Genomic DNA, 11,521 nt, shown 5'->3' on the forward strand with positions numbered 1-11,521 from the left:
GCATAATATTTATGTTCTTAGTAGATTAATTGGCCTTTTGAGAAATTCTAAATAAGTTTTTTTTTCCTTCTCCCCCCTCTCCCTCAAAGAGAGAGAGAGAGAAAATAAATACTATCGCAAACTGAATAAATTTCAGTTATCTGAGTGTTTTGATTAAATGAATCTTTTTACTTAGAGGGAGAGTACAATTTTACTTACTTTATAAATACTGTTTAAAAAGTAAGGTAAGTCATAATCATCTAAGTCTAAGTGAATCAGTCCTTGTCATTATGGAAATCTAAATAATTGAGTCATCAAAAGTTTTGGAAAACTTTGCTGAAATTTTATAAAAGTCTATAAAAGCCTAACAAAGATTGGTAAAATCGTAAAAATCCTTTAACCGTAAGAACTGACGAATTTTCGTAAAAATTACAAAAAAAATCAAGCAAAAATTTGCAGGTAAGAGTGAATTACAAATGGGACCGAATTTGCCTATAAGATAAACAAGCTATTGCTTAGGGCCCCTGCTTTGTAGTGGGTCCCTAACTCCCAAAAAAATTCATGATTCGTTCCTTAAAAAATGGAAATTGCTTAAAAAAACTCATTTCATTTTTAAGTGCTTGAAAACCTTGAATATTTGGAAACGTGTGGCTACAAACCTTAAATTTTAAAATTTCTAACAAATGGTAGAGGGGGAGGAATGCCAAAATATGTCAAATTCAGCTCCTTGCCACATCCTGTATTAAAAATGTAAAAATCATGGTCCTCACGTTGGTAACATATTATTTCAAATAAATTTTTGTGACTTACATATTTCATATCTTGCTATTTATTCAATCCCGAATGCAGTATTTTGGAAATTATTTTGTATTGATTGCTTTTATCTTACTTCTGCATATTGTCTATCTGTTTAGCACGGAAAAAAAATACTCACTACTTCTATTTCTATTCGTTTTCTGCTCCACTTGCAACTGAAGAAAAGTTGTTGTCATGAGAAATGTTTGGTTTCTTTTTTCTTTTAAATTTAAAATAACTATTTCTCACAAAGTTGGAACAGGACTGTAAAAATTTACAATCAAGTACTAAAATATCAGAGACTGGAAAGTACAAATGAAGTGCATTAAATAATTTTATTTATTCTAGAGTCCTTGAAAATAATTAGATAAGTCTTTGAAAATCCTAAGCAAAATGGGCTCCAATTACTACTGCATATTGTTAATCTGTTTAGTCAGGAAAAAAAAATGTTACACTACTTCTATTCCTTTTCTCTATTCCTTTTCGTTTTCTGCACTACTTATAATTAAAAAAAGGTTGTTGCAATGAGAAATCTATCTTTTTCTTTCAAACTTAAAATGGCTGTTTCTTACAAAGTTTGAACAATACTGTACAACTGTATAATCTAGTCATCAATTTCTATGTCTATCCAGTTAACCTTTATAAGGCTTCATAATGCAGAATTTTATATCCATTTTACAAAATTTCCTCCGGGGGAGAAACCCCCTGCCCCCTAAAATTGGAGATGTTCTATTTCCCACTTAAAAGGGAGCCCTGCGTCACTCTCTTGATACCAGCTCCCTCTCTTAAGGTCAATTCAAAAAGGACAGCATGAAAACACACATTAATGAAAACGACACACAAAAAAGTAAAGCATGAACTTATGCAGCACGGGAAACAGACAAAAACATGGGATTGGGGGGCAATAAAAATGTTGCTAAAAAAAAAAAAAAAAAAATCTTGCCCCCCCAGGAACTCAGTCCTAAATCCGCCTATGACGGCGTCCAATCTTCCTAGATCGTTTCGGGGGTGCTCCCCCAAAGAAATTTTCGAAATGGAAGCGTTAGAAATGCAATTTTAGGCTAGATAAGAGGATTTAACGGGAAGTAATTCGGAAATCGCCACAGAAAGTATTCAAAACTAAAGTCCTACAAACGTAATTACAGTGCCATCGCTACAGGAGGGGGGCGGAGGAGTGGTCTACCATGGGTCTCACCCGTCTGGGGGGTGACACCCAAAGTGGAATTTCAAGTGTTTGAAAAATATGAAGCTAAAATGCATTTTTAAGACTACAAATTTGAAAATTTTTCGAGAGAAAACCATCATCCCGTACCCCCTCTTTCCCACCTTATATCACAGGATGAATACTATACACAGGATTAGGTTTATACTGTCGATACTTTGACCAAATAGTGACTTCCTCTTATACCAAAAAACGAAATCCCATTAACTTTCCTTGTGTTTGAAATAATTAAGGGGCCATCGATTTCATACACCCACTTACTTTTTTGACCTTTTTACTTTGGCAAAGCCAGGGGCGAACTAGCTCATCGGACCACGGGCCGGTGCGCCATCGAACCTGTGCGCCTTCCGTTTTTTTTTTCGCCCTCGAACCCGTGTGCCTTCGTCCCCCCCCCCCTCTCGAGCATGTGTGCTTTCTTTTTCGTTCACCCCCGAATCTTTAAGGTTCCGTGTTTTTTTTTTTTTTTTTAGCGCCCTTGTATATGTGCATTTTTTTTAAGCTCTCGAACCTGAGCGCCCTTGGGAGTCAAGGCTGGGGGGGGGGGGGAGGTGATGAAGAGAACCCAGTCCGCCCATGGACAAAGCTAAAATTTAAAGAAATTCTCCGTGACGTGCGCCCCTAGGCCAGGGAGTAGGATGGCCTACTGGGTAATCCGGGCGTGTCCTTGTCCTTTCTTTGTGTGAATATGTTGTTATGCTGTGAATGGTTGCCTACCCTATAAACGGTTACTTATGGCATGTGTGTACGCACCTCAAATTACCGGCCTAGATGGCACACGACAGCAACAACAACAGCAAACGTCCAGTTAAGAATAGTCAATGTGAATTAGGGGGAGGAGTAAAAATTTGATGCACGTGTTCCTCTCATTTGAATGTGACTGTGTTTAATATTGAGACTAACATATATCTGCAAAAGCTGGCATCCCTGAAAACTAGTAGATGCGTCCTTTTCCGCCTCTAAACCGGAAGTTTGCCTTTCCATCTAATCGGTGGTCACACAGTACATTCGGAAACAGGCACTACGAAACAATTCCGCGAATGTATCCCAAGAAGCTGTCTACATCCTCTGGCAAATGGCTGCTGAAAGAGGTAAAACAAATCCGACACGCTTACCACAAGATCAAAAAAAAGGGTGCGAACCGTTTTTTGCTTCAACAAAACCGTGTAGTCTGTCGTCGTGAAAATGAATCTTTGATAAATATAACGTCAGATCGTCAGATCTTAAAATCTGAACCTTAAAATCTACCTTCTAAGATAATTATCAGTCCCCCCCCCCCCTACTGGTAAGGTCCCTTGGGGAACTAAAAAGTATCTTTTGGCGGTTCAGTCTTTCAGAACAATATTATTTCATCAACCATGTTAAACTTTATTTTTATGCAAATTCAAAAAAATAATTTGTCTAGCGTATAAAATTTGTACCTCGATCCGAAGATTTTTAGTTTCTGTCGGTCTGTCTAGAACCCCACCTCCTTTTGCTTCGTCTGAAAACAAAATACACTGTCTGACCAACCGATAGATGGAAAGTTTTAAGATCCGGTTTACTGGCGGAAATTACTTTTTAGGAATGCCAGCTTTTGCAGATGTGTATTAGCCTCTAAATTCTGTACCTCACGACTGACGTTCGTCCAAAAATTGCAATTTTTGGTCTATTAGTGTATGTAGGAGGAAACCTATTCCGCATTGGGCCATGGGAACGTAATTCTTAAAAAAATAAATAAATAAAAATTTAAAAAAAAATCATTTTCAATTTTTTACCAAATTAAAAAGACCGCGCGCCCCATCCTTTGCATGAGCCAGAAAAAAGTTCTTCTCTCCTAGATAATTGCCGTAATGTGACTTACGTCTTTCTGACTCTGAGGTACAGAATTTTGCGGAGGCACTTTCCCACTACATCAGATATACATAGATGGTTACCGTCGCAACACCGTGTCCTATGTTGCGACGGTAACGGACGGTAAAGACCGTCTTAACTGGACGATTGCCAGTTCCATAGTAACCGCGGGCTGACCATAGATGTATTACTAAAATGTATGCATTATCTAACGCATGGACGCCCACATGCAAAATGTTAAGGGGGGGTTAGATATTTTCCCCATGGTTTAGCAGGATCTTTTCCCATAGAAACTGAGTTCAATAAAGATTAGAGTGATTAAAATTTGACATTTTTAATAACTTATTCTTTAATGGTCGGAGAAAATTTTTTTTTACATTTTTGCAAAGAGAAAAAGTGCCAAAAGCAAGAAAGTTCTAATTTCTAAGGAAGAGGGGCTTCCGCCCCCACTTGCCCCCATATGGGCGCCCTTGATCTAGAGTAGTTAAAACTGCATCCATGGGACAGACAGGATATACCAATCGTTCGTCCGGTTTTTCAGCCTATGCGCAGTCATCAAAACTAAATACTGAAGTTGAGCAGTGCTGATCCTTGTATTCGACTCGAGCTATCAAGAATTTAAATAGTGCTGGTAGAAACTACCTAACTCTCCCTGTTAACCTGATGTTCATGTTTGAATTTTTACCCCTTTTTTACCTATTGATTTCTATCTGTTCAATTTGATTTTTGTACCGTACCCTTTCTTCTGTAAACTGCTGGTATCTATACTTTCTATACAATCTAATTACAGGGGCCTGCACTGAATACATTGATTCTTGAAAGGGGTCAGTTGTCTATAAAGTTTGGAAAACCCTGCTCTTATATATAATGACTTGTATTGGTCAAAGAAAGAAATAGATTACTACATGTTCTTTTTGTTTTGTTTTGTTTTTTTAATTTAGAGAGAGAGAGAGAGGAGGGAGCAAAAAAAATATTGTTGCGCCACTTGCTTGGGTAAACCAAAAGAGGATGATAACCTCCTTGACAAGATTAAAGACAACCCAAAATTACAATTTTATTCAGACCCGTCACTTTAGGAGGGTCAGAACTGCTTTGAGTATTTCCCCTTTGCCTCCTCCCCCTGGAAAATTTTGAAATGTTTTTAGGCATCTCATTTTAGGAAATTTCCTGGTGAGAGTACCCGACACCACACTTCTCCCTTGTTACCAAACATAATTGACACTTCGCTTTTAGAATTTCAATTTTGAAAAGCAGCATTTTACCCGCCCCTTCTCCCCAAACATAACCAAAGAAATTGATTCCAAGACTTCGATTGTAAACCATTTACGGAAAGGAACCTCCACGTCCTCTTGTCTAACGTTGCCATCACAGATTGCTTTTGAAAGTAGTTTTAAAGAGCGACCAAATTTTTTTCACCTTCCTGTAAAATCTCTAAAGATCGTTTAACAGAGGCTTTTTAGAACCGTGCATCCGAAAATTTGAGAGCCCTGAACCCTCTCTCACTTTTCCTAATGTAAACTAACGTAGTCTAAAGATGCATTTTTAGGCCTTATATGACTTCGAAAAATTTTAGAAAAAAGGCTTTATTTCTTCCCCCAGCGTCTCAACATTTGTCGCTTAAAATTACATATTTGAAACTTCAAAAGCAATTTTTTTCTGGGAAGAGTGGAAGAGTCTCAAACGCATTTTAGGGCTTTCATTGTTTCATTTCAAAATAATGTCGGAGGGGAATACGCAACCAACCATCTTTTCTGTAATGTTCTCCAACCAATGATTGTCTGCAATTGCGTCTATTCTGTATGTGTGAAATAAGACACCGAATCCAGATTCAGTCTGGCAATAAATTCCAAAGTGTTATAAGTATTCCTAGGTCTTGCTCCCACCACCGGTTCCCTCACAGCTTATCATGTAAGTATGCCCCTGATATAGCCCATGCATTTGATAAATCGTTAAACATTTTACTACTGAAATTCATTATGCTTTTGCTCTTTTTAAAATAATATACGAATTTATGAATTTTTTACTTTAATTTGGGGAATATTTCGGTAATTGGGAATCTGGCGCGGTCGTCTCAGTTTTAGCGTAAATAATTTTATGTTGGCAACCCTGCTGATTTATAGTAACCCTATGTGAATAGATGTTTCCAATCTCTTTGTTTTGATTTGCAAAGAAAAGTACCTCTCGCGCAGGCGCTGGAGCCAAAAATTGACGCCAATGAAGAAAGATCGCCAGATTTCCAATTATCGAACGATTCCCATATAATTTATCTTGTGTATTTGTTCGAGCCGCAAAAAAATCTTTCGTAAAAGTTTGAATGAAACTTACGCCATTTTTCTCTGTCAACCAATTTTCTCAAAAAGTAACAATCGTTGCCAAGTGACTTTTGGTGTTTTGGTTAATGTTTTTGGCGAAATTAGGACATTAATTATCATTTGCCATTGGCTTTTATGAAGTAAAGTATCTAACGTCCATAAACTCACTTTCTTTCTTTTTTTTTTCTTGGCTGCAATGATAAGGTTACTTGTTACATCGAAAACACGTGTATATATTTTCTTTCTGGAAATTTATGCATTTAAAGTAATTTGACCTTACATTTAATTTTCCTTTCAAGTTTTCAGATTAATACTAAAAGGGGAAAACATCAATAAATAAATATATAAACAAGCGAGACAAATTCCAAAACTCCAAACCAAAATGTAAACTATCCATTCCATTTTATTTAATTCCAACAGATTGTTTTGTAATCTCCACAAATCTTCGTAGAAATTAAATTAGAATTTCCTTTTTAAATTTGGTTTTGGAAATTTTCTTATTAAAAAATTTTTTTTGGAAGATTTTAATTTAATATCAAAAAAAAAAAAGAAAAACGGAATCTAATTTTTAACAAATTTGACACATTAAATATTTTTTCATTCAGAGTCTTTTTTTCTACAATTCTTTGTTAAAATTTGTCTGAAATCTCCTTTTAAATCTGATTTTAAAAAAAATCTCTTTTTCTGAAGTCTTTTTAGACGATCGAAATTTAATACCGATTCGCAACTGTAATAAACTATAGGGGGCGCTGCAGCCACTGTCTAATGGCGGATGAAAAAGGTAAAACACAAATGCTGTAACTTGTAACTTGCTTTGACGTTTAGTGAATGACAGTAATTTTTCATTGTGTTTGTCTGAAGCTTTCTTTTCTATTCTTCTGAGATTACATTACACCACAAACTGTCTGAAGCCTGTAATTTACCTCAAAGAAAACACGTAGAATGGAATGTTTTACCTTTTTCTTTAGTATTATTAATCACCACAAGGTAGCGTATTCGACCTCTGGAGTTGCGAATAAGAAAGGAAGCTACTTTTTTTTTATCAAATGTCACCTAAAAATATCTTGCAAATTTCAAAATGGGTTTTAAACCAACTTATGAGTGAATATTAAAAAAAAAAAAAGATTTACATTATAAAACTAACTGAAAAACTCTTCATCAATGTCACAAAAGGTATAAAAGTATTTTCACCTTAAACGCCAAATTGCTTTCATTTTTTTACCCGTACCTTTGGAATTCTTGGAATTTCGGTTCTCGCATCTCAGGAAGGAAAAAAGAAATCTGTCAAATCTTTAACAAAAATGTAATTTTGGTGCACTTATAATTGCCTAGATGGCGCCACACAAGAGAAACCCCTGGAATTATTGATTTATGATTACAAAAGGCTACACATCTGCTCTTTCTCTTCTAAAATTTTCTTGACACGTGTGTGCTTGCTCTTGTAAAGCAATTTAATTTAGAGAGAAGAGTAGTAAAAGTAATTTCGTTTTAGATAATTAAATGCAAGACATATGACGCTTTCATTTTGTTAAAAAGATTTTCTTTTGAGAGCAAAAATCTTGTTTCAAGAGAGAAAAAAAGTGCTGGCATTCATTTAATTTCGCAAAATTCTTAAGAAAAAAAAATGCATTGAATGAAAGTTATTCGAACGATATTTTATTTTATGTCTCCAGTTTAGTTTGAAATCATAAATTAGTGGAAGCTGCAACTTGAACGATTTGGACGGAGAAGAAATAAAAGGAGTTGGCGTTGGTAACGAAACCCTTTACAAGACCTCTCAATTTTCCTCTAGTGCAGATACTAAAATTAAAACTTTTTTCTTTCAAATCTATTGTCAACTTTCTGTTTAAAATGTAGCTAAGGAAATAAACCCTTTCTGAAACTTTTTTTTTTTTTTTTTTGCAAATCCAAAAAATAAATAAATAAATAAATAAATAAATAAAAAATAAATAAATAAATAAATAAAACGTGGTTGCAGACCGTTAAATGCTTGTGAAAAAGTTTTCGGACCGGTAAGGGTTTAAGGGTTTTTTTTTCTTTTAAAAATAAATAAATAAATGAACCTTGTCGCGAAAAAGAACTGTCACGAAAATATTTAAATGCAAAGATAAACAACTATTGTAACTAGGGCTGGCTCTAGTAGTTCTGCCGCCCTAGGCAATAATTGACAAGTACCGCCCCTCTCACAATGAAAAAAATATATACATATCTATAGATAAAATACTAATATATTAATAAAATAATAATAATTTTTAAGTGCTTAAAAGTAAAATGAGTTTCTAGTTAAATTCCAAACCAGATTTTGCATACCCAATCACTGGGACACACTTTAAATTATCTTTTTAAATATTAAAGTAGTGCAACTTGTGGCACTGAAACAAATATTAATATTTTTAAAAGACTTTTAAGTTACACAATTTGCTACCTCTAAAATTAAATTGAATTCTTGCTAAATTTCGAAGTATGTTTTGCATATCCAAGCACTGGTACACACTCTAAATTATTATTATTATTATTTTAGCATTAAAGTAGAGACTTTTATAACGCTGAAACTCATACTTTTAAAAAATGTGTTTCAATTTCGAAATTTGATTCGCACCTAAAACCAGCCGCCGTTGGCGGCCAACTAGGTCGCCTATCCCAGGAGCCGGCCTGATTGTAACAAATAAATAAAATTTGAGAAAATCATTGAAAATAAACCACAGAATTCAAGACAAATAGGTAACGCAAAAAAAAAAAAAAAAAAAAAAAACATTCCCCCCCCCCTTTTGAGAAGATTTTTTTTTTTTTTTACATGGTCGAGCAAAAAATCTCTTAGGACCGGTCTAATTTTCCTGCGAACCGGTGCCCGGTTGACAATCAGTGATTTACACTATATTTTAAGAACTAAAGAACTCTTGAATACCCAGGGACTACTAGGCTTGGGCTACATTACATAAAGAATTATGCATAACATTATAACTATACGAAAAATACACGAATTTTTTAAATAATATTAAAAAAATAATGATTTTTTAATTGGAAAAAAAAACTTTTTATTTTTCTCCTTCTGCCAGTAACGAACTTACCGTGCCTCAATTAAGAGAGGCCCCGAAGGAGATTCATAAATGCACATGATAAATAATTAACGTAGTTCTGGGATAGACAAAGGGGCCGCCAAAATTGCATTCCGATGGGCAACCAAACCTGTAAATCAGTCACATTCCGAATATAGAGACTTCAAATAATTTCGGGCCTAGGGCTTCACTTATAGTTAGTCGGGGCTTTGTGAATACCACTATAAAATTTTGAGGAAAATTTAAAGCTTTGCCCAAAACTTTGAACACCTTATTTAACACAAGCTCAAATGGGAACACAATGTGAAAAAGTGCGAGGGAGAGAGAGAGAACGAAATATATTTGGGAAATTATTTTAAAGAAAGACTTCGGGCAAAGTTTTCGTCTAATTAACGTAAAAAAAATGAAATAGGAGTACAGGACCGAGAAAAAAAGAAATTAAAAAAAAAAAAAAAAACTCTTCTTATAAGGTTTTTCTTTGAATTTCAGATTTTTGACCAGTCATAAAATGTAAATGTACTAAACACTAATCGAGTCTTTTGTAATGACAAAAAAAAAAAAAACTTAATTGATGGTAAAAATTAAAGTTGCTTATCCGGCATCTGGCAAGAGCATTTTTAAATCCATTTTCATTTCCCATCATCATTTTTTCTTTTTTTTTATAAGTGATTTTACTTATTTATTAAAATTTAGCTTTTTTTTTTTGGGAGAATTTTACATTAAGGCTCAGGTTTCAGAAAATTAGTTTAAAACTTTTATTAAAATAACTTTTAATCAAGAAATTTATATAACACAAACATGATTGAATATTTTACCCATTTTAATGAAATTGAAAATTTATGGAAATGGATTTTAGTTAAATGAAAAGCGAACATTCTTCTCACATCTTTTGCGTAAGGCGAATGTAATTAATTTTATATCAGTCGTATCAACCTTCTCGTTCCTTTGTCTGAAAAAAAAAAAATCGAACTATCTAAAAAGCTCTATCTCGCATAAAATCTCATCCACGCAGACGACAAAGAAACCAAAAGCAGACGATATGTCAGACACAAACGAGACATTCTCTTATTCGAACGGGGTGAGGGAACAGTTTGAGACAGTGTAGAATTCAATATTTTGTAAAAGTGGTGTAAGAACGTCCATATTTGCCGCGTAAGACAATTTTATGCGCTTGAAGTTAACAACATTATTATATAAGCGGGAAATATATGAAAATTCGATTTCAAGGAATCTTTTGATGTTTAGTGCAGTTTATTGAAACTTTAAAAAGCGTATTTTTTAACCCACACTGAAAATACTGTGTGTCAGTAAGATAAATTTTAATTTTTTTAGAACAAGGGATGGAACTCTATAGAATTTCTGAGAAAACTATAAAAAAGAAACAGGAGTTCGATTAATTTATTCGAGATGTATGTTTACATCTGCGTAAATCAGACTTAATCATCCATTGTGGATCCAATCTATCCTATTCCATAAGATACGATCGACTGTTTTTTGCTCAGATTTTAGAGATATCTCTAATGGACGGATAAGGGCGTCGTAAAACAAGGGAGTATCTAAGATTATAAAAGTTCACACCTTTGGAATTTCTTCCCGATAAGTAAATTTCTCGAAGACTTCTTCACATCTCATCGAATACTACTTAGCGAGGGAAGCGAGCCGAAAGCAGAACCTCCTAGTTTATATTAAATACACGCACAGCTTTGCCCGTAGTAGAAAATTAAAAGGCAATATGGTTTGCCTGTATGTTTACAAATAATGGATGATGAATTTCTCACCAATTTGCTAGGTTAATTTGCTCTCCCCTGTTACAATAATTTGCTCGTTCATGTTATGGTAATTTGCCCGTCCACGTTATGGAAATTTGCTCGTCCACGTTATTGTAATTTGCTCGTCCACGTTATTGTAATTTGCTCGTTCACGTTATGGTAATTTGCTCGTCCACGTTATGGTAATTTGCTCGTTCACGTTATTGTAATTTGCTCGTCCACGTTATGATAATTTGCTCGTTCACGTTATGGTAATTTGCCCGTCCACGTTATGGTAATTTGCTCGTTCACGTTATGGTAATTTGCCCGTCCACGTTATGCTAATTTGCTCGTCCACGTTATGGTAATTTGCTAAGTAAAATGTTCTTAAAATTGGAATAGAAAAAGAACAAAATCGAATTTTCGAAAAATCGCTTCGAGGTGCTTCCCCTTTGTGCTACGAACTCATTTTGTGCCAAATTTCATGAAAATCAACCGAACGGCTTAGGCGCTATGCGCGTAACAGACAGAGATCCATAGATTTAGAGGCACAGATTTTCTGCTTTATTATTAGTAAAG

Source organism: Uloborus diversus, chromosome 2, assembly GCF_026930045.1.
Source record: "Uloborus diversus isolate 005 chromosome 2, Udiv.v.3.1, whole genome shotgun sequence".
In the NCBI taxonomy this organism is placed as follows: Eukaryota; Metazoa; Arthropoda; class Arachnida; order Araneae; family Uloboridae; genus Uloborus; species Uloborus diversus.